The sequence below is a fragment of the Tursiops truncatus genome, chromosome 1 (assembly GCF_011762595.2).
Source record: "Tursiops truncatus isolate mTurTru1 chromosome 1, mTurTru1.mat.Y, whole genome shotgun sequence".
Classification (NCBI taxonomy): domain Eukaryota; kingdom Metazoa; phylum Chordata; class Mammalia; order Artiodactyla; family Delphinidae; genus Tursiops; species Tursiops truncatus.
The window spans coordinates 45,638,386-45,662,464 of NC_047034.1; positions in this window are offsets into that span (position 1 = coordinate 45,638,386).

The window sequence follows — 24,079 nt, forward strand, 5'->3', positions numbered from 1 at the left end:
GGGGGCTTGGAGAAAAGGAGATGTTCCTTGTAAGACTTGGATTACAGAAGCCTTATATACATTGATTTGATTTTCTTTTTGTATCTCAGAGCCATTGTTGTCTAAATCTAAATTTTCTAAGTTATCAAAGCAACATAATTTTATTTCCAGCAGAGATCTTGTGGCATACAAGGAAAAGCCAGCTTACTGCCACTTACCCTTTCTTTGGCCATTAGGGGGAGTTGTTGCAATTCATTGTGGTTTAGAAGCAAATTGCTGGCTTGTTTAGAAAAATGAATCCTTAAAAAAAAAGAAAGGAAAAAAATTTAACAAATTATACTTAATACCCAGAAGGAATTATATGTGATTTTTCCCTAGCTAGGAAAAGAAGGTATAGTGTTCAGCTTCAAAACTCCAGCATTGTCATTGACTCTCCATTCTTAATTGACATACTGCCACAAAGTTTTTTATTTCATTAAAAAATTTTAACATCATTAGGCATTTTTAAAAATGTTTTGTTTTTAAATCTTTTATAGCATTTTATTTACTTCCTAAAGGTTCAGGGGATTCTATGTAACCCTGAATTTTAGAAACATCTGGTCTACCTCAGTTAGATGTTGACTGCATAGAGATAGAGCTGAAGTGATCACCACAGCCATAAGATTGATTGATTGACTAAGAAGGATTTATACAATGTTTACAAACCCGGAATCAAGTAAGGATTTTATCTGAAAGTTAAAAGTTAGATATTAGAGAAAGTATTTAATTCAGGTATTTTCAAGTTTTAAAACTTCACTTGTTTACCTACTAAAAATAGTTATAGTTTTTTCTGCTTAGGAAGGTCCATTAAAATGATATACCCTAATTTGCAGTGCTTTTCCCATAAAGTTTTAGATGTGAAAGAATTGTAATTTACCAGATATGTTTGGGATGGGATATTTTGTTGGGTAGGTTTTCTTTTTTCTTTTTAACTTTTAATAATAGGCTTCCAACAAGAATACAGTTGTTTCAGAACAATTTTTTTTTAACATTATACTTTTCCCTTTTTCTTCACAGTGTTAAGAGGGTAAAATAAAAAATTGTGCACTCTGTGATTTTAACTTCTCTAATATGCTCTCGAGATTTTTTAAATTTAAATTACCATCTCACAGCCCTTATAATAGTAAAACCAGCATTTGTTCCCTCACCAAACCCCATGCCAAATTCATCATAAAGAAAGCTCAGCGTCAGTAATTCAAATAGTGCTTATAATTGTAGAGGCGGGGGTGGGGGCATTTAATAAATATTCCAACCGGTCGTTTTATGCACAAGGCTTCAGTCAGAACATAGAAAAAAATAACATTCTGTGAATGAAATATTGTATGTTCAGATTTTATAAAAGACATTTTTAAAAGCCCAATTTACAGCCGTATATTTTCTTATGATGTAATTTATGAAAAAGATGTCTGTACTAACAGGTGCTGTAACACTACTGTTGTTGGATTTTATTGTTTGGTGATAAATGTATACAATATTTCTAAGGGAAACTATGTACTGTGATGTAAAAGTCTGGGCAAAATGTATATAATCCTTGTATATAATTGTGTATTTGATTATAATGACTGATTGTAAAGATTAATAAAATATGTAAATATCCTGGTCTAGTTTTAATTTTTAGCATCACTTTGCATATCTTTATACTTTGATATCTTTACATTTTTTTCACCACTGTCTTCCCTTTAATTTTCAGTTTACCCTACGAGAGTAAATTTGGGGGACAACTTAGAGTATAGACATGCAAACATATGTTGAACAGTTCCACAACTCAACTAGGACCCTCAAAGTGGAGTTAGTAATTCACAGTGTCAATATTGGTAACGTGTTTATTTTTTGAGTTTACTAATATTTAATAAAATCATTTGTCCTTTTAATATTGTCATCAAGAGTAATACTGACCTCTCTTGTTAATTCCAGTGAGACCATTTCATTTAGCAGCCACTTTCAGATACTGTGATACTATGCTTTTCATCTGTACTGTTTCAGGGTTTCTGAACACAGATATCTTGAAAGATCTGATAATAATCACTATTATTTATTGATAATTGTTTTAAGATCAGCAAGCTGAGAGTTGAACAAGTTCTAAGCATCTTACGTGAAGTCCGACATTTTGTGCCTGGGCAATGGAACAGGAGCCCTGGTTTATTTCCAGAGCCTATGCTCCTTCCGGTGTGCCACCCTCTCCCTTCCTTTCTCAGCCCTTCTCACCCCTCCTTCCATCCCCATTTCAGTTTCTGCTCACCTTTTGCTCAGCCACTACCTTCCCACCTGACCACTTTCTCCCCACCTGGGATTGAAGTTTAGAAATGTTAGCATCCATTCTCAGGTTCTCTGGGCATTAATTGCAGTTTCAGCGTGCCTCCATTCCTCTAGGACAAAGCACCGCTATTTCAGGAAGAGTTAAAGGATCCAGGAGTATCTCTTGGAAGATATCAAAGGGGAGGTTGCTTCTCTTTTCTGGGTAAAGCAAGCTTTAAGAGGTCTGTCTACTAAGAGAAGCTAAGTAATTTAAGGGTTGAAACGAGTAAGTGTCAGCATCTACCTGCTAGGAAGGCTTATACTTCTCAAAGCCTTGCTCTTAACTTAGCCTAATAAGCCTGGAGGTCTATAGTTTCTATCCATCCTTTACAGTGAAGTAGTCAATGGGAGGCCACTGATTGATAGAACCCTGGTGATTCTCTTAATCCATAAAAGAATGCACTCATCATCCCAGATGATAGTGGGAGAAATAACTTTAGAAGTCCTATGGTGTTAGAGCGCATTTCTATCCTTGTTTCAGTCTCAGTTGTCTAAGAAGTGGTACTGTCTTAAGAAATAGCAGCAGCAGGTAATAACGAAAAAATACTTTGGATGTAATAGTAGGATGGGGTTTCTTAAAAGATTGAAAACCTTCCTCACAGGTTAAGGGAGAGAACCAAAGTCATTAAATAGAGGAAGAAGAACTTAACACCAAGGGACTGGCTACTACCCTCCCACCACCATCACCACCACCACGCTGGTGTTGGGAGTTGTGCAGCAACTGGAAGCACATCCTACACAAGAACCCCCTACTTTATCTTTTCCCAATTTCTGGGAAAAGCCATTGACCTTGGGTCAAGAGGCAATCTGACAAACACTGCCAGCTAGCTTGTCCTAAACCTTTCCCCACTCTCCCATCCAGCTTCCTCCACTGTAGAGTAGATGAAGTTCTCAAGGCAGTCCTAGACAGCTGCTACCTTTAGAAGGACTAATCTGTTCATTAGTCCTTTATTACGTGAGGTCTTAAGCTAAGAGAATTCCAGCCCCAATTGTCTTATTACATTAATATTAATAATAAAATATGTAAATATTTTTAAGCCCTGTGATCTCAGTCTCTAATCATTACTTTCAACTCAGTCTGTCCACTCACTTGGATAGTTCTTCAGGACCTCCAATCTACTGATTCTTCCAGTTTCTCAGAATCCATCACCCCTCCCCATGACCTCACTTCCCAATTTACCCACCATTAATGTCTCTTCTTCTTTTGAACAAACTTGGCAAAACTTTAAATCTTATTAAACCCAACTACTCACTGATTTTCACCTAAACTTAAGTAGCTGTTGGAACTGGATGAAATCACACCACCAGTGCTGACTGGCCTGACTTTAAATCATGAACACAAATCTCAAATGAGATTCAATACTTCCTGCAATTCCAACCACATTTCTCTAGCTAATTTATTTTCCCACTCTGAGACTACAGTTTCACACCACCTTTCTTTTCAAATATCCTATGCTCCTCCCGTCACTCACGTGATGACCTCACCACATATATTTCATTGAGAAAATAGATGCAGGTGAGAATGACTTCAGCTTCCACCAACTTCTCTACCTACTGAATCCACATGACTTTATTTGCATTTATTTTGATGGAAATTTCCCTACACATATTCTAGGACAATCATCCACTTTTTCTACTTTGATAATTGGAGAGCAGGAACCCCCAGACTCGAACTAGAGGTACTGAAAAATAGAAGAATCAGGCCGCTAGACTCGAACACAAAGGTGAAGGAATTCCCACCCACCCCCGCCTTACTATTCCCTCCCATATGTGTATTCTAATACTGAAGGGAGCATTAAATTATCTCCATCACTGGGAGTTGTGAAAATAAATATCGGACACCATACATACACAGGGATGCCTCAAGATCCAGAAATCTAATTCTCCCCCAAACCTACAAAACACAGATTTACATTCCTTTCTGAGAAACTGGGCAATAAAATATTCACCAAAATTTTATTTAACAAGCTCTTTTCCATATACTTTTCATCAGTTTATGCTTATTTTTGTTTTATTTTTACTGCTAACAGAAGTATTAAGTTCGTTCAATCTTTTTAGAAATCAACTCAGCAGTATACATTAAAGCCTTAAAATGGTTTATTTCCTTTTAACTCAGTTTACCTATTACTAGGAATCTAAGGAAATAGAGGGACAGATACAGATTTCCATCCTAATATTGTGAATAAGAGTAAAAATTTGGATATAATATAGATGTCTATGGAGTAAATATTAAGAACAGTAGGGCCCATCAATAAAAATAATGTGCATTCATTAAAACAATGTTTATAAAAAGTTTTTTAATATCTAAGAGCATGCTCTTCAATTTGGATTAATTGAGCAAAGATTTATTGCCCTTCCTATTCACCATGCACTGAACTAAGCTCTGGGAAGAAGGTGATGTTCAACACAGTTCCAAGTCTTGTTCTCATGTATTTTACAGTCGAATCCAAAAGGCAGACATGGAACAAGTAATTACAAACGTGATGAGGGTTGTGGTTTTTTTTTTTTGTTTTTTTTGTTTTTTGTAGTACGTGGGTCTCTCACTGTTGTGGCCTCTCCCGCTGCGGAGCACAGGCTCCGGACGCGCAGGCTCAGCAGCCATGGCTCACGGGCCCAGCCACTCCGCAGCATGTGGGATCTTCCCGGACCGGGGCACGAACCTGTGTCCCCTGCATCGGCAGGCAGAATCTCAACCACTGCGCCACCAGGGAAGCCCGTGATAAGGGTTTTAAAAGGGGATGACACTGATGCTATGGGAGCATATGGAGTGGGGACCTAGTCTGGTTGCTGTCATGGAAAAGTTGTCTGAAAAGTGAAATTTAAGCTGAGATCTCAAATAAGAGGAGAGACAGAAGGAACAACTAGTTCAAAGCCTTGTGTTATGGGTTGAATCATGTACCCCCAAATCTTATGTTGAAGTTCTAATCCCAAATACGTCAGTCTGTGACTGTATTTGGACACAGGATCTTTAAGGAGGTAATTAAGGTTAAATGAGGTAATTAGAGTGTCTGATGTCCTCATAAGATGGGGAGATTGGGACACAGATACGCATGAGGACAGACCATGTGAAGACATGAAGAAAACAGCCATCTATAAGCCAAGAAGAAAGGCCTTGGAAGAAATGAACCCTACCGACACCCTAGTCTTGGACTTCTAGCCTCCAGAATTGTGAGAAAATAATGTCTGTTGTTAAGCCACCCAGTGTACTTTTGTTACAGCAGCACTAGAAAACGAATATGCCCCAAGACAAGAGAGGGTATGGTGTGTTGGTGGAAATTATAAGGAGCCCAGCATGGCTGGAAGGGAGAAAATGGGAAGGAAAGCCTGGAGCTAGGCTATGTTGATTCTGAGGATTTGAGATGCTGTAGCTCCAAAGATAAGGATTGTGTGTCTTTCCAAAGACCAACATCTTTCAGGATGTAGTAAGGATTTTAGGCTTTGCTCTAAGGGTAATGAGAAAGGGTTTTAAACCCTTCACTGAAGGGTTTTAAACTAGTCAGTGGCATGATGAAATACAATGCTACATGAATAAAAATTTAGACCTGTATGTAAAGTATGACCTCAGCTCTGTTCTATATATAAAAAGAGACTCATTCATTCAACAGAAACTTACTGAGCACCTCCCGTGTCCCAGTCATTATTATAGGGCCTGGGATTTGCAGCAGTGGGCTAAACATAGTAAAGAAGATAGAAAATAAAGTAGTAAGTAAATATGATAATGAGCTCATGAAGAAAAAGAACTTACAGTGAGAGGATAGTGATGGATATCAGCATAGCAAACAATTCTCCTTTAAATAACCAAAATATTAATAATGGTTATCTCTGGATTATAGGCAATTTGTTATAACTAGATGTGTTTGGATAAATTTCCAAAATGAACATTATGGTCTTAAAAATAAAAACAGTCTAGGTCAAAGGAGTTGAAAGACTTATATGCTGAGAACTATAGAATATTAATAAAGGAAACTGAATATGATTCAAAGATGTGGAAAGAGAGCTTCCCTGGTGGTGCAGTGGTTGGGAGCCCGCCTGCCGATGCAGGGGGCGCGGGTTTGTGCCCCGGTCTGGGAGGATCCCGCATGCCGCGGAGCGGCTGGGCCCGTGGGCCGTGGCCGCTGGGCCTGCGCGTCCGGAGCCTGTGCTCCGCAGCAGGAGAGGCCGCAGCAGTGAGGGGCCCGCATACCGCAAAAAAAAAAAAAAAAAAAAAAAGATGTGGAAAGATATCTCATGCTCTTGGATTGGAAGTGTTAATATTGTTAAAATGGCTATATTACCCAAAGCAATCTACACATTTAATGCAATCTCTATCAAATTACCCATGACATTTTTCACAGAACTAGAACAAATAGTCCTAAAATTTATATGAAATGATAAAGGACCCAGAATTAGCAAAGAAATCCTGAGGAAAAAGAACAATGCTGGAGGCATAACCTTCCCAGACTTCAGACAATACTACAAAGCTACAGTAATCAAAACTGCATGGTATCGGCACAAAAACAGACAAGGATCAATGTAACAGAATAGACAGCCCAGAAATAAACCACTCATCTATGGTCAATTAATATTCAACAAAGAAGGCAAGAGTACACAGTAGAGAAAAGACAGTCCATCACTAGCAAGCAGTGTTAGGAAAGTTGGACAGCTGTATGTAAATTAATGAAGTTAGAATACACGCTCACACCATACAAAAAATAAACCCAAAATGGCTTAAAGACTTAAAGACATGACACCATAAAACTAGAAGAGAACATAGGCAAAACATAAACTTACATAAATTGTACCAATTAATTCTTAAGTCAGTCTCCCAAGGCAATAAAAGCAAAAGTAAACAAATGGGATCTAATCAAACTTAAAAGCTTTTGTACAGTAAAGGAAACCACAAACAAAATGAAAAGACAACCTACAGAATGGGAAAAAATTTTCAAATGATGAAACCAAAAAGGGATTAATTTCCAAAATGTACAAACAGCTCATACAGCTCAATAACAAGACGTGGAGGAGAAGATGGCCGAAGAGTAAGATGCGGAGATCACCTTCCTCCCCACAGATACATCAGAAATACATCTACACGTGGAACTGCTCCTACAGAACACCTACTGAATGCTGGCAGAAGACCTCAGACCTCCCAAAAGGCAAGAAACTCCCCACGCACCTGGGTAGGACAAAAGAAAAAAGAAAAAACAGAAACAAAAGAATAGGGATAGGACCTGCACCAGTGGGAGGGAGCTGTGAAGGAGGAAAGGTTTCCACACACTAGGAAGCCCCTTCGCGGGCGGAGACTGTGGGTGGCGGAGGGGGAGCTTTGGAGCTGGGGAGAAGAGTGCAGCAACAGGGGTGTGGAGGGCAAAGCAGAGAGATTCCCGCATGGAGGATTGGTGCCGACCAGCACTCACCAGCCCGAGAGCTTTGCTCACCCACCAGGGAGGGCGGGGGCTGGGAGCTGAGGCTCCGGCTTTGCTCGGATCAAAGGGAGAGGACTGGGGTTGGAAGCGTGAACAGAGCCTGAAGGGGGCTAGTGAGCCACGGCTAGCCGGGAGGGAGTCCGGGGAAAAGTCGGGACCTGCCGAAGAGGTAAGAGACTTTTTCTTCCCTCTTTGTTTCCTGGTGCGCGAGGAGAGGGGATTAAGAGCGCTGCTTAAAGGAGCTCCAGAGACGGGAGCGAGCCGCAGCTATCAGCTCGGACCCAAGAGACGGGCATGAGACGCTAAGGCTGCTGCTGCCGCCACCAAGAAGGCTGTGTGCGAGCACAGGTCACTATCCACACCTCCCCTCCAGGGAGCTTGAACAGCCCGCCACTGCCAGGGTCCTGTGATCCAGGGATAACTTCCCCAGGAGAACACATGGCACTCCTCAGGCTGGTGCAATGTCACGCTGGCCTCTGTGGCCGAAGGCTCGCCCCGCACTTCATACCCCTCCCTGCCTCCGCCTGAGTGAGCCAGAGCCCCTGAATCAGCTGCTCCTTTAACCCCATCCTGTCTGAGTGAAGAACAGATGCCCTCAGGTGACTTACACGCAGAGGTGGGGCCACATCCAAAGCTGAACCCCGGGAGCTGTGCAAACAAAGAGAAAGGGAAATCACTCCTAGCAGCCTCAGAAGCAGTGGATTAAAGCTCCACAATCAACGTGATGTACCCTGCATCTGTGGAATACATGAATAGACAAACAATCATCCCCAAATGAGGAGGTGGACCTTGTGAGCAAGATATATTATTTTTTCCCCTTTCACTCTTTTTGTGAGTGTGTATGTGTATGCTTCTGTGTGAGATTTTGTCTGTGTAGCTTTGCTTTCACCATTTGTCCTAGGATTCGGTCTGTCCGTTTTCTATTTTTTTTTTTTACTTTGAAAATATTTTCATAATAATCATTTTTTATTTTAATAACTTTATTTTATTTTATCCTACTTTATTTGATTTTATTTTACTTTATCCTCTTTCTTTCTTTCTATTATTCCTCCTTTTTATTCTGAGCTCTGTGGATGAAAGGCTCTTGGTGCTCCAGCCAGGAGTCAGTGCTGTGCCTCTGAGGTGGGAGAGCCAACTTCAGGACTCTGTTCAACAAGAGACCGTCCAGCTCCACATAATATCAAAAGGTGAAAATCTCCCAGAGATCTCCATCTCAACACGAGCACCCAGCTTCACTCAACGACCAGCAAGCTACAGTCCTGGACAACCTATGCCAAACAACTACCAAGACAGGAACACAGCCCCATCCATTAGCAGAAAGGCTGCCTAAAATCATAATAAGGCCACAGACACCCCAAAATACACCACCAGACAGGGACCTGCCCATCAGAAAGACAAGATCCAGCCTCATGCACCAGAACACAGGCACTTGTCCCCTCCACCAGGAAGCCTACATAACCCACTGAAGCAACTTTAGCCACTGGGGGACAGACACCAAAAACAACGGGAACTACGAACCTGCAGCCTGCAAAAAGGAGACCCCAAACACACTAAGACAAGCAAAATGAGAAGACAGAAAGACACACAGCAGATGAAGGAGCAAGATAAAAACCCACCAGACCTAACAAATAAACAGGAAATAGGCAGTCTAGCTGAAAAAGAATTCAGAATAATAATAGTAAAGATGATCCAAAATCTTGGAAATAGAATAGACAAAATGCAAGAAACATTTAACAAGGACCTAGAAGAACTAAACATGAAACAAGCAACGATGAACAATGCAATAAATGAAATTAAAAATACTCTAGATGGGATCAATAGCAGAATAACTGAGACAGAAGAACGGATAAGTGACCTGGAAGATAAAATAGTGGAAATAACTACTGCAGAGCAGAAAAAAGTAAAACGAATGAAAAGAACTGAGGACAGTCTCAGAGACATCTGGGACAACATTAAACGCACTAACATTCAAATTATAGGGGTTCCAGAAGAAGAAGAGAAAAAGAAAGGGACTGAGAAAATATTTGAAGAGATTATAGTTGAAAACTTCCTTAATATGGGAAAGAAAATAGTTAATCAAGTCCAGGAAGCACAGAGTCCCATAAAGGATAAATCCAAGGAGAAATACGCCAAGACACATATGAATCAAACTGTCAAAAATTAAATACAAAGAAAACATATTAAAAGCAGCAAGGGAAAAACAACACATAACACAAAAGCGAATCCCCATAAGGTTAACAGCTGATCTTTCAGCAGAAACTCTGCAAGCCAGAAGGGACTGGCAGGACATATTTAAAGTGATGAAGGAGAAAAACTTAAAACCAAGATTACTCTACCCAGCAAGAATCTCATTCAGATTTGATGGAGAAATTAAAACCTTTGCAGACAAGCAAAAGCTGAGGGACTTCAGACCACCAAACCAGCTTTACAACAAATGCTAAAGGATCTTCTCTAGGCAAGAAACACAAGAGAAGGAAAAGACCTACAATAACAAACACAAAAGAATTAAGAAAATGGTAATAGGAACATATATATCAATAATTACCTTAAATGTAAATGGATTAAGTGCTCCCACCAAAAGACACAGACTGGCTGAATGGATACAAAAACAAGACCCGTATATATGCTGTCTACAAAAGACCCAATTCAGACCTAGGGACACATACAGACTGAAAGTGAGGGGTTGGAAAAAGATATTCCATGCAAATGGAAATCAAAAGAAAGCTGGAGTAGCAATTCTCATATCAGACAAAATAGAGTTTAAAATAAAAACTATTACAAGAGACAAACAAGGACACTACATAATGATCAAGGGATCAATCCAAGAAGAAGATAAAACAATTGTAAATATTTATGCACCCAACATAGGAGCACCTCAATACATAAGGCAAATACTAACAAGCATAAAAGGGTAAATCTACAGTAACACAATCATAGTAGGGGACTTTTAACACCCCATTTTCACCAATAGACAGATCATCCAAAATGAAAATAAATAAGGAAACACAAGCTTTAAATGATACATTAAACAGGATGCACTTGATTGATTTTTATAGGACATTCCATCCAAAAACAACAGAATACACATTTTTCTCAAGTGCTCATGGAACATTCTCCAGGATAGATCATATTTTGGGTCACAAATCAAGCCTTGGTAAATTTAAGAAAATTAAAATCGTATCAAGTATCTTTTCTGACCACAACGCTATGAGACTAGATATCAATTACAGGAAAAGATCTGTAAAAAATACAAACACATGGAGTCTAAACAATACACTATTTAATAACCAAGAGATCACTGAAGAAATCAAAGAGGAAATCAAAAAATACCTAGAAACAAATGACAATGAAAATATGATGACCAAAAACCTATGGGATGCAGCAAAAGCAGTTGTAAGAGGGAAGTTTATAGCAATACAATCCTACCTTAAGAAACAGGAAACATCTCAAATAACAAACCTAACGTTGCATCTAAAGCAATTAGAGAAAGAAGAACAAAAAAACCCAAAGGTTGGAAGCAGGGAAGAAATCATAAAGATCACATCAGAAACAAATGAAAAACAAATAAAGGAAATGATAGCAAAGATCAATAAAACTAAAAGCTGGTTCTTTGAGAAGGTAAACACAATTGATAAACAATTAGCCAGACTCATCAAGAAAAAAAGGGAGAAGACTCAAATCAATAGTATTAGAAATGAAAAAGGAGAAGTAACAACTGATACTGCAGAAATACAAAGGATCACGAGAAATTACTACAAGCAACTCTATGCCCATAAAATGGACAACCTGGAAAAAATGGACTAATTCTTAGAAATGCACAACGTGCCGAGACTGAACCAGGAACACAAAATATGAACAGACCAATCACAAGCACTGAAAGTGAAACTATGATTTAAAATCTTCCAACAAACAAAAGCCCAGGACCAGATGGCTTCACGGGCAAATTCTATCAAATATTTAGAGAAGAGCTAACACCTATCCTTCTCAAACTCTTCCAAAAAATTGCAGAGGAAGGAACACTCCCAAACTCATTCTATGAGCCCACCATAACCCTGATACCAAAACCAGACAAAGACGTCACAAAGAAAGAAAACTACAGGCCAATATAACTGATGAACATAGAGGCAAATTGTCCTCAACAAAATACTAGCAAACAGAATCCAACAGCACATTAAAAGGATCATACACCATGATCAAGTGGGGTTTATTCCAGGTATGCAACGATTCTTCAATATATGCAAATCAATCAACGTGATACACCATATTAACAAACTGAAGAATAAAAACCATATGATTATCTCAATAGATGCAGATACAGCTTTCCACAAAATTCAACACCCATTTATGATAAAAACCCTCCAGAAAGTAGGTATAGAGGGAACTTTCCAACATAATAAAGGCCATATATAACAAACCCACAGCCAACATTGTTGTCAATGGTGAAAAACTGAAACCATTTCCACTAAAATCAGGTACAAGACAAGGTTGCCCACTCTCACCACTATTATTCAACATAGTTTTGGAATTTTTAGCTGCAGCAATCAGAGAAGAAAAAGAAATAAAAGGAATCCAAATCGGAAAAGAAGAAGTAAAGCTGTCACTGTTTGCAGATGACATGATACTATACATAGAGAATCCTAAAGATGCTACCAGAAAACTACTAGTGCTAATCAATGAATTGGTAAAGTACCAGGATACTAAATTAATGCACAGAAAACTCTGGCATTCCTATACACTAATGATGAAAACTATGAGAGTGAAATTAAGAAAGCACTGCCTTTTACCATTGTAACAAAAAGAATAAAATATCTAGAATAAACCTACCTAAGGAGACAAAAGACCTGTATGCAGAAAATTATAAGACACTGATGACAGAAATTAAAGATGACAAAAATAGATGGAGAGATATACCATGTTCTTGGATTGGAAGAGTCAATATTGTGAAAATGATTCTACTACCAAAGCTATCTACAGATTCAATACAATCCCTATCAAACTACCACTGGCATTTTTTCACAGAACTAGAACAAATAATTTCACAATTTGTATGGAACCACAAAAGACCCCAAATAGCCAAAGCAATCTTGAGAAAGAAAATGGAGCTGGAGGAATCAGGCGTCCTGACCTCAGACTATACTACAAAGCTACAGTAGTCAAGACAGTATGGTATGGGCACAAAAACAAACATGTAGATCAATGGAACAGGATAGAAAGACCAGAGATAAACCCACGCACATATGGACACCTTATCTTTGATAAAGAAGTCAAGAATATACAGTGGACAAAAGACAGCATCTTCAATAAGTGGTGCTGGGAAAACTGGACAGCTACATATGAGAGTATGAAATTAGAACACTCCCTAGCACCATACACAAAAATAAACTCAAAATGGATTAAAAACCTAAGTGTAAGGCCAGACACTGTCAAATACTTAGAGGAAAACATAGGCAGAACACTCTATGACATAAATCTCAGCAAGATCCTTTTTGACCCACCTCCTAGACAAAAGGAAATAAAAACAAAAATAAACAAATGGGACCTAATGAAACTTCAAAGCTTTTGCACAGCAAAGGAAACGATAAACAGGATGAAAAGACAACCCTTAGAATGGGAGGAAATATTTGCAAATGAAGCAACTGACAAAGGATTAATCTCCAAAATTTATAAGGAGCTCATGCAGCTCAATATCAAAAATATAAAAAACCCAATCAAAAAATGGGCAGAAGACCTAAATGGACATTTCTCCAAAGAAGATATACAGACTGCCAACAAACACATGACAGAATGCTCAACATCGTTAATCATTAGCGAAATGCAAATCAAAAGTACAATGAGATATCAACTCACACCAGTCAGAATGACCATCATCAAAAAATTTAGAACAATAAATGCTGGAGAGGGTGTGGAGAAAAGGGAATACTCTTGCACTGCTGGTAGGAATATAAATTGATACAGCCACTATGGAGAACAGTATGGAGGTTCCTTAAAAAACTAAAAATAGAATTACCATATGACCTAGCAATCCCACTACTGGGCATATATCCTGAGAAAACCATAATTCAAAAAGAGTCATGTACGAAAATGTTCATTGCAGCTCTATTTACAATAGCCAGGACATGGAAGCAAGCTAAGTGTCCATCAACAGATGAATGGATAAAGAAGATGTGGCACATATATACAGTGGAATATTACTCAGCCATAAAAACAAACGAAATTGAGTTATTTGTAGTGAGGTGGATGGACCTAGAGTCTGTCATACAGAGTGAAGTAAGTCAGAAAGAGAAAAACAAATACCATATGCTAACACATATATATGGAATCTAGAAAAGAAAAGAAAAAGGTCATGAAGAACCTAGTGGTAAGATGGGAATAAAGACACAGACCTACTAGAGAATGTACTTGAGGATATGGGGAGGGGGAAGGGTAAGCTGTGACAAAGTGAGAGAGTGGCATGGACATATATACACTACCAAATGTAAAATAGATAGCTAGTGGGAAGCAGCCGCATATCACAGGGAGATCAGCTCGGTTTGTGACCACCTAGATGGGTGGGATATGGAGGGTGGGAGGGAGGGAGACGCAAGAGGGAAGAGATATGGGAACATATGTATATGTATAACTGATTCACTTTGTTATATAGCAGAAACTAACACACCATTATAAAGCAATTATACTCCAATAATGATGTTTACAAATATACATATATATATATATATACACACACACACAACTGAAAAACAACAACAAAAAACCAAACTCAATCAAAAAACAGGCAGAAGCCCTAAATAGACATTTCTCAAAAGAAGACATACAAATGGCCAATAGGCACATGAAAAGATGCTTATCATCGCTAACTATTGGAGGAATGCAAATCAAAACTACAATGAGGTACCACTTCACACCTATCAGTATGGCCATCATTAAAAGTCTACAAATAACAAATGCTGGAGAGGGTGTGGAGAAAAGCGAATCTTTCTACACTGTTGCTGGGAATACAAATTGGTGCAGCCACTATGGTAAATAGTGTGGAGGTTCCTCAAAAAACTAAAAATGGAAGTGCTATATGGAGGAGAGGAACCAAGATGGCAGAGTAGAAGGACATGCTCTCACTCTCTCTTGCAAGAACACCAGAATCACAACTAGCTGCTGGACTATCATCAACAGAAAGACACTGGAACTCACCAAAAAAGATACCCCACATCCAAAGACAAAGGAGAAGCCACAATGAGATGGTAGGAGGGGCGCAATCACAGTAAAATCAAATCCCATAACTGGTGGGTGGGTGACTCACAGACTGGCAAACACTTATACCACAGAAGTCCACCCACTGGAGGGAAGGTTCTGAGCCCCACGTCAGGCTTCCCACCCTGGGGGTCCGGCAACAGGAGGAGGAATTCCTAGAGAATCAGACTGTGAAGCCTAGTGGGAATTGATTGCATGACTTCAACAGGACTGGGGGAAACAGAGATTCCACTCTTGGAGGGCACACACAAATTAGTGTGTGCATTGGGACACAAGGGAAGGAGCAGTGACCCCAGGGGAGACTGAAGCAGACCTACCTGCTAGTGTTGGATGGTCTCCTACAGAGGTCGGGGGTGGGAGGGAGGGCTGTGCTTACTGTGGGGACAGGGAACTGGTGGCAGAACCTCTGGGAAGTACTACTTGGCATGAGCCCTCCCAGGTTCTGTCATTAGCCCCACCAAAGGGCCCAGGTAGTCTCCAGTGTTGGGTTGCCTCAGGCCAAACAACCAACAGGGAGGGAACCCAGCCCCACCCATCAGCATTCAAGTGGATTAAAGTTTTACTGAGCTCTGCCCACCAGAGAGAGCAGCAGCCAGCTCTACCCACCACCAGTCCCTCCCATCAGGAAACTTGCACAAGCCTCTTAGATACCCCCATCCACCAGAGGGCAGACAGCAGAAACAAGAAGAACTACAATACTGCAGCCTGTGGAACAAAAACCACATTCACAGAGAGAGAAGATGAAAAGACAGAGGCCTACATACCAGATGAAGGAACAAGATAAAACCCTAGAAAAACAACTAAATGGAGACAGGCAACCTTTCAGCAAAAGAACTCAGAATAATGATAGCGAAGATGATCCAGGACCTCGGAAAAAGAATAGAGGCAGAGATCGAGAAGATGCAAGAAATTCTTAACAAAGACCTAGAAGAATTAAAGAACAAACAAACAGAGATGAACAGTACAATAACTGAAAACTACACTAGAAGGAATCAATAGCAGAAAAACTGAGGCAGAAGAACGTATAAGTGACCTGGAAGACAAAATAGTGGAATTCGCTGCTGCAGAACAGACTAAAGAAACAGAATGAAAAGAAATGAAGACAGCCTAAGAGACCTCTAGGACAACATTAAATGCAACAACATTCGCATTATAGGGGTCCCAGAAAGAGAAGAGAGAGAGAAAGGACCCGAGAAAATATTTGAAGAGATTGTAGTTGAAAACTTCCATAACATGGGAAAGGAAATAGCCACCCAAGTCCAGGAAGCACAGCAAGTCCCATACAGGATAAACCCAAGGTGAAACATGCTGAGACACACAGTAATCAAACTGGCAAAAATTAAAGACAAAGAAAAATATTTGAAAGCAGCAAAAGAAAAATGACAAATAATATACAAGGGAACTCCCATAAGGTTAACAGCTGATTTCTCAGCAGAAACTCTATAAACCAGAAGGGAGTGGCATGATACACTTAAAGTGATGAAAGGGAAGAACCTTCAACCAAGATTACTCTACCCAGCAAGGAACCCATTCAGATTCGATGGAGAAATCAAAAGCTTTACAGCCAAGCAAAAGCTAAGAGAATTCAGCACCACCAAAACAGCTCTACAATAAATGTTAAAGGAACTTCTCTAGGTGGGAAACACAAGAGAAGAAAAGGACCTACAAAAACAAACACAAAACAATTAAGAAAATGGTCACAGGAACATACCTATCGATAATTACCTTAAACGTGAACGGATTAAATGTTCCAACCAAAAGACACAGGCTTGCTGAATGGATACAAAAACAAGACCCATATATATGCTGTCTACAGGAGACCCACCTTAGACCTAGGGACACATAGACTGAAAGTGAGGGGATGGAAAAAGATATTCCATGCAAATGGAAATCAAAAGAAAGCTGGAGTAGCTATACTCATATCAGATAAAATAGACTTTAAAATAAAGAATGTTACAAGAGACAAGGAAGGATACTACATAATGATCAAGGGATCAATCCAAGAAGAAGATATAGCAATTATAAATATATATGTACCCAACATAGGAGCACCTCAATACATAAGGCAACTGCTAACAGCTCTAAAAGAGGAAATTGGTAGTAACACAGTAATACTGGGGGACTTTAACACCTCACTTACACCAATGGACAGATCATCCAAAATGAAAGTAAACAAGGAAACAGAAGCTTTAAATGACACAATAGACCAGATAGATTTAATTGATATTTATAGGACATTCCATCCAAAACAGCAGATTACGCTTTCTTCTCAAGTGCGCATGGAACATTCTCCAGGATAGATCACATCTTGGGTCACAAATCAAGCCTCAGTAAATTTAAGAAAATTGAAATCATATCAAGCATCTTTTCTGACCACAACACTATGAGATTACAAATGAATTACAGGGAAAAAAAAACAACAACAGGGCTTCCCTGGTGGAGCAGTGGTTGAGAGTCTGCCTGCTGATGCAGGGGACACGGGTTCGTGCCCCAGTCCGGGAAGATCCCACATGCTGTGGGGCGGCTGGTCCTGTAAGCTATGGCCGCTGAGAATGCCGTCCGGAGCCTGTGACCGGCAGCAGGAGAGGTCACAACAGTGAGAGGTCCGCATACCAGAAAAAAACAAAAAAAAGTAAAAAACACAGACACATGGAGGCTAAACAATACGTTACTAAATAACCAAGGGATCACTGAAGAAATAAAAGAGGAAATAAAAAAAAACCTAGACACAAATGACAATGAAAACACGATGATACAACACACATGGGATGCAGCAAAAGCAGTTCTAAGAGGGAAGTTTATAGCTATACAAGCCTACCTCAAGAAACAAGAAAAATCTCAAGTAAACAATCTAACCGTACACCTAAAGACTAGAGAAAGAAGAACAAACAAAACCCAAAGTTAGCAGAAGGAAAGAAATTATAAAGATCAGAGTAGAAATAAATGAAATGGAAACAAAGAAAACAGTAGCAAAGATCAATAAAACTAAAAGCTGGTTCTTTGAGAAGATAAACAAAATTGATAAACCATTAGCCAGACTCATCAAGAAAAAGAGGGAGAGGACTTAAATGAATAAAATTAGAAATGAAAAAGGAGAAGTTACAACAGACACTGCAGAAATACAAAGCATCCTAAGACACTACTACAAGCAACTCTATGCCAATAAAATGGAAAACCTGGAAGAATTGGACAAATTCTTAGAAAGGTATAACCTTCCAAGACTGAACCAGGAAGTAACAGAAAATATGAACAGACCAATCACAAGTAATAAAATTGAAACTGTTATTAAAAATCTTCCAACAAACGCACGCCCAGGACCAGATGGCTTCACAGGTGAATTCTATCAAACATTTACAAAAGAGATAACACCCATCTTCTCAAACTCTTCCAAAAATTGCAGATAAAGGAACACTCCCAAACTCATTCTATGAGACCACCATCACCCTGATAGCAAAACCAAAGATACTACAAAAAAAAAAAATTACAGACCAATATTACTGATGAATATCAATGCAAAAGTCCTCAAAAAAATACTAGCAAACAGAATCCAACAACAGATTAAAAGGATCATACACCATGATCAAGTGGGATTTATCCCAGGGATGCAAGGATTCTTCAATATATGCAAATCAATCAACGTGATACACCATACTAACAAATTGACGAATAAAAACCATATGATCTCAATAGATGCAGAAAAAGCTTTTGACAAAATTCAACACCATTTATGATAAAAGCTCTCCAGAAAGTGGGCATAGAGGGAACCTACCTCAACACAAAAAAGGTCATATACGACAAACGCACAGCAAACATCATTCTCAATGGTGAAAAACCGAAAGCATTTTCTTTAAGATCAGGAAGGAGACAAGGATGTCCACTCTCACCACTATTATTCAACATAATTTTGGAAGTCCTAGCCATGCCAGTCAGAGAAGAAAAAGAAATAAAAGGAATACGAATTGGAAAAGAAGACGTAAAACTGTCACTGGTTGCATATGACATGATACTATACATAGAGAGTCCTAAAAATGCCACAAGAAAACTACTAAAGCTAATCAATGAATTTGGTAAAGTTGCAGGATATAAAATTAATGCACAGAAATCTCTTGCATTCCTATACACTAATGATGAAAAAATCTGAAACAGAAATTATGGGAACACTCCCATTTACCACTACAACAAAAAGAATAAAATACCTAGGAATAAACCTACCTAGGGAGACAAAAGACCCGTATGCAGAAAACTATAAGACACTGATGAAAGAAATTAAAGATGATACCAACAGATGGAGAGATATACCATATTCTTGGATTGGAAGAATCAATATAGTGAAAATGACTATACTACCCAAAGCAATCTACAGATTCAATGCAATCCCTATCAGATTACCAATGGCATTTTTTACGGAACCAGAACAAATCATCTTAAAATTTGTATGGAGACACAAAAGACCCCAAATAGCCAAAGCATTTGAGGAAAAAACTCGGAACTGGAGGAATCAGACTCCCTGACTTCAGACTATACTACAAAGCTACAGTAATCAAGACAATATGGAAGAATAGACTAAGGACGGAGAGGGGGAAGATGGCAGAAGAGTAAGATGCAGAGATCACCTTCTTCCTCACAGATACACCAGAAATACATCTACACGTGGAACAACTCCTACAGAACACCTACTGAATGCTGGCAGAAGACCTCAGACCTCCCAAAAGGCAAGAAACTCCCCGACGTACCTGGGTAGGGCAAAAGAAAAAAGAATTAACAGAGACAAAAGAATAGGGATGGGACCTGCAACAGTGAGAGGGAGCTGTGAAGGAGGAAAGGTTTCCACACACTAGGAAACCCCTTCGTGGGTGGAGACTGTGGATGGCGGAGGGGGGAAGCTTCACAGCCACGGAGGAGAGCACAACAACAGGGGTGCAGAGGGCAAAGTGGAGAGATTCCCACACAGAGGATCGGTGCCGACCAGCACTCACCAGCCTGAGAGGATTGTCTGCTCAACCGCCAGGGCGGGTGGGGCTGTGACCTGAGGCTCAGGATTTGGTTGGAGCGCAGGGAGAGGACTGGGGTTGGCTGCCTGAACACAGCCTGCAGGGGGTTAGTGCACCACGGCTAGCCAGGAGGGAGTCCGGGGAAAAGTCTGGACCTGCCAAAGAGGCAAGAGACTTTTTCTTCCCTCTTTGTTTCCTGGTGTGCGAGGAGAGGGGATTAAGAGCACTGCTTAAAGGAGCTCCAGAGATGGGCGCGAGCCACGGCTAAAAGCATGGGCCCCAGAGACGGGCATGAGACACTAAGGCTGCTCCTGCCTCCACCAAGAAGCCTGTGTGCGAGCACAGGTCACTATCCACATCTCCCTTCCGGGGAGCCTGTGCAGCCCGCCACTGCCAGGGTCCCGGGATCCAGGGACAACTTCCCCGGGAGAATGCACGGCGTGCCTCAGGCTGGTGCAACGTCATGTTGGGCTCCGCCGCCGCAGGCTCGCCCCGCATCCAAATCCCTCCCTCCCGCTGGCCTGAGTGAGCCAGAGCCCCCGAATCAGTGGCTCCTTTAACCCCGTCCTGTCTGAGCAAAGAACAGACACCCTCCGGTGCCCTACACACAGAGGCGGGGCCAAATCCAAAGCTGAGTCCTGGCAGCTGTGTGAACAAAGAAAAGAAAGGGAAATCTCTCCCAGCAGCCTCAGAAGCAGCGGATTAAAGCTCCACAATCAACATGATGTACCCTGCAACTGCGGAATACCTGAATAGACAATGAATCATCCCAAAATGAGGAGGTGGACTTCGGGAGCAAGATTTATTATTTTTTCCCCTTTTCCTCTTTTTATGAGTGTGTATGTGTATGCTTCTGTGTGAGATTTTGTCTGTATAACTTTGCTTTCACCATTTGGCCTAGGGTTCTATCCGTCCATGTTTTTTTTTTCTCACTTAGAAAAATTTTTTTTCTTAATAATTATTTTTTATTTTAATAACTTTATTTTTTCTTACTTTAATTTTCTTTTATCCTCTTCCTTCCTTCCTTTCTTCCTTTTTCCTTTCTTTTCTTTCTTTCTTTCTATGTTTTTTCCCTTTTATTCTGAGCTGTGTGGATGAAAGGCTCTTGGTGCTCCAGCCAGGAGTCAGTGCTGTGCCTCTGAGGTGGGAGAGCCAACTTCAGGACACCGTTCAACAAGAGACCTTCCAGATCCACATAATATCAAATGGTGAAAATCTCCCAGAGATCTCCATCTCAACACGAGCACCCAGCTTAACTCAACGACCAGCAAGCTACAGTCCTGGACAACCTATGCCAAACAACTACCAAGACAGGAACACAGCCCCACCCATTAGCAGAGAGGCTGCCTAAAACCATAATAAGGCCACAGACACTCAAAAACACACCACCAGACGTGGACCTGCCCATCAGAAAGACAAGATCCAGCCTCATCCACCAGAACACAGGCACTAGTCCCCTCCACCAGGAAGCCTACATAACCCACTGAAGCAACTTTAGCCACTGGGGACAGACACCAAAAACAACGGGAACTACGAACCTGCAGCCTGCAAAAAGGAGACCCCAAACACACTAAGACAAGCAAAATGAGAAGACAGAAAGACACACAGCAGATGAAGGAGCAAGATAAAAACCCACCAGACCTAACAAATAAACAGGAAATAGGCAGTCTAGCTGAAAAAGAATTCAGAATAATAATAGTAAAGATGATCCAAAATCTTGGAAATAGAATAGACAAAATGCAAGAAACATTTAACAAGGACCTAGAAGAACTAAACATGAAACAAGCAACGATGAACAATGCAATAAATGAAATTAAAAATACTCTAGATGGGATCAATAGCAGAATAACTGAGACAGAAGAACGGATAAGTGACCTGGAAGATAAAATAGTGGAAATATCTACTGCAGAGCAGAATAAAGAAAAAAGAATGAAAACAACTGAAGACAGTCTCAGAGACCTCTGGGACAACAATAAATGCACCAACATTCGAATTATAGGGGTCCCAGAAGAAGAAGAGAAAAAGATAGGGACTGAGAAAATATTTGGAGAGATTATAGTTGAAAACTTCCTTAATATGGGAAAGAAAATAGTTAATCAAGTCCAGGAAGCACAGAGAGTCCCATACAGGATAAATCCAAGGAGAAATACGTCAAGACACATATGAATCAAACTGTCAAAAATTAAATACAAAGAAAACATATTAAAAGCAGCAAGGGAAAAACAACACATAACACAAAAGCGAATCCCCATAAGGTTAACAGCTGATCTTTCAGCAGAAACTCTGCAAGCCAGAAGGGAGTGGCAGGACATATTTAAAGTGATGAAGGAGAAAAACTTAAAACCAAGATTACTCTACCCAGCAAGAATCTCATTCAGATTTGATGGAGAAATTAAAACCTTTACAGACAAGCAAAAGCTGAGGGACTTCAGCACCACCAAACCAGCTTTAAAACAAATGCTAAAGGATCTTCTCTAGGCAAGAAACACAAGAGAAGGAAAAGATCTACAATAACAAATGCAAAACAATTAAGAAAATGGGAATAGGAAAATACATACTGATAATTACCTTAAATGTAAATGGATTAAGTGCTCCCAACAAAAGACACAGACTGGCTGAATGGATACAAAAACAAGACCCATATATATGCTGTCTACAAGTGACTCACTTCAGACCTAGGGACACATACAGACTGAAAGTGAGGGAATGGAAAAAGATATTCCATACAAATGGAAACCAAAAGAAAGCTGGAGTAGCAATTCTCATATCAGACAAAATAGACTTTAAAATAAAGACTATTAGAAGAGACAAAGAAGGACACTACATAATGATCGAGGGATCGATCCAAGAAGAAGATATAACAATTGTAAATATTTATGCACCCAACATAGGAGCACCTCAATACATAAGGCAAATGCTAACAGCCATAAAAGGGGAAATCGACAGTAACGCAACTACAGTAGGGGACTTTAACACCCCACTTTCACCAATGGACATCATCCAAAATGAAAGTAAATAAGGAAACACAAGCTTTAAATGATACATTAAACAAGATGGACTTAATTGATATTTATAGACATTCATCCAAAAACAACAGAATACACATTTTTCTCAAGTGCTCATGGAACATTCTCCAGCATAGATCGTATCTTGGGTCACAAATCAAGCCTTGGTAAATTTAAGATAATTGAAATTGTATCAAGTATCTTTTCCAACCACAACGCTATGAGACTAGATATCAATTACAGGAAAAGATGTGTAAAAAATACAAACACATGGAGGCTAAACAATACACTACTTAATAACGAAGTTGTCACTGAAGAAATCAAAGAGGAAATAAAAAAATACCTAGAAACAAATGACAATGGAGACACGACGACCCAAAACCTATGGGATGCAGCTAAAGCAGTTTTAAGAGGGAAGTTTATAGCAATACAATCCTACCTTAAGAAACAGGAAACATCTGGAATAAACAACCTAACCTTGCACCTAAAGCATTTAGAGAAAGAAGAACAAAAAAACCCCAAAGTTAGCAGAAGGAAAGAATTCATAAAGATCAGAAATAAATGGAAAAAAAATGAAGGAAACAATAGCAAAGATCAATAAAGTAAAAGCTGGTTCTTTGAGAAGATAAACAAAATTGATAAACCATTAGCCAGAGTCATCAAGAAATAAAGGGAGAAGACTCAAATTAATAGAATTAGAAATGAAAAAGGAGAAGTAACAACTGGCACTGTAGAAATACAAAAGATCATGAGCGATTACTACAAGCTACTCCATGCCAATAAAATGGACAACCTGGAAGAAATGAACAAATTCTTAGAAATGCACAATGTGCCAAGACTGAATCAGGAAGAAATAGGAAATATGAACAGACCAATCACAAGCACTGAAAGTGAAACTGTGATTAAAAATCTTCCAACAAACAAAAGCCCAGGACCAGACGGCTTCACAGGTGAATTCTATCAAACATTTAGAGAAGAGCTAACACCTATCCTTGTCAAACTCTTCTAAAATATAGCAGAGGGAGGAACACTCCCAAACTCATTCTATGAGCCCACCATAACCCTAATACCAAAACCAGACAAAGACGTCACAAAAAAAGAAAACTACAGGCCAATATAACTGATG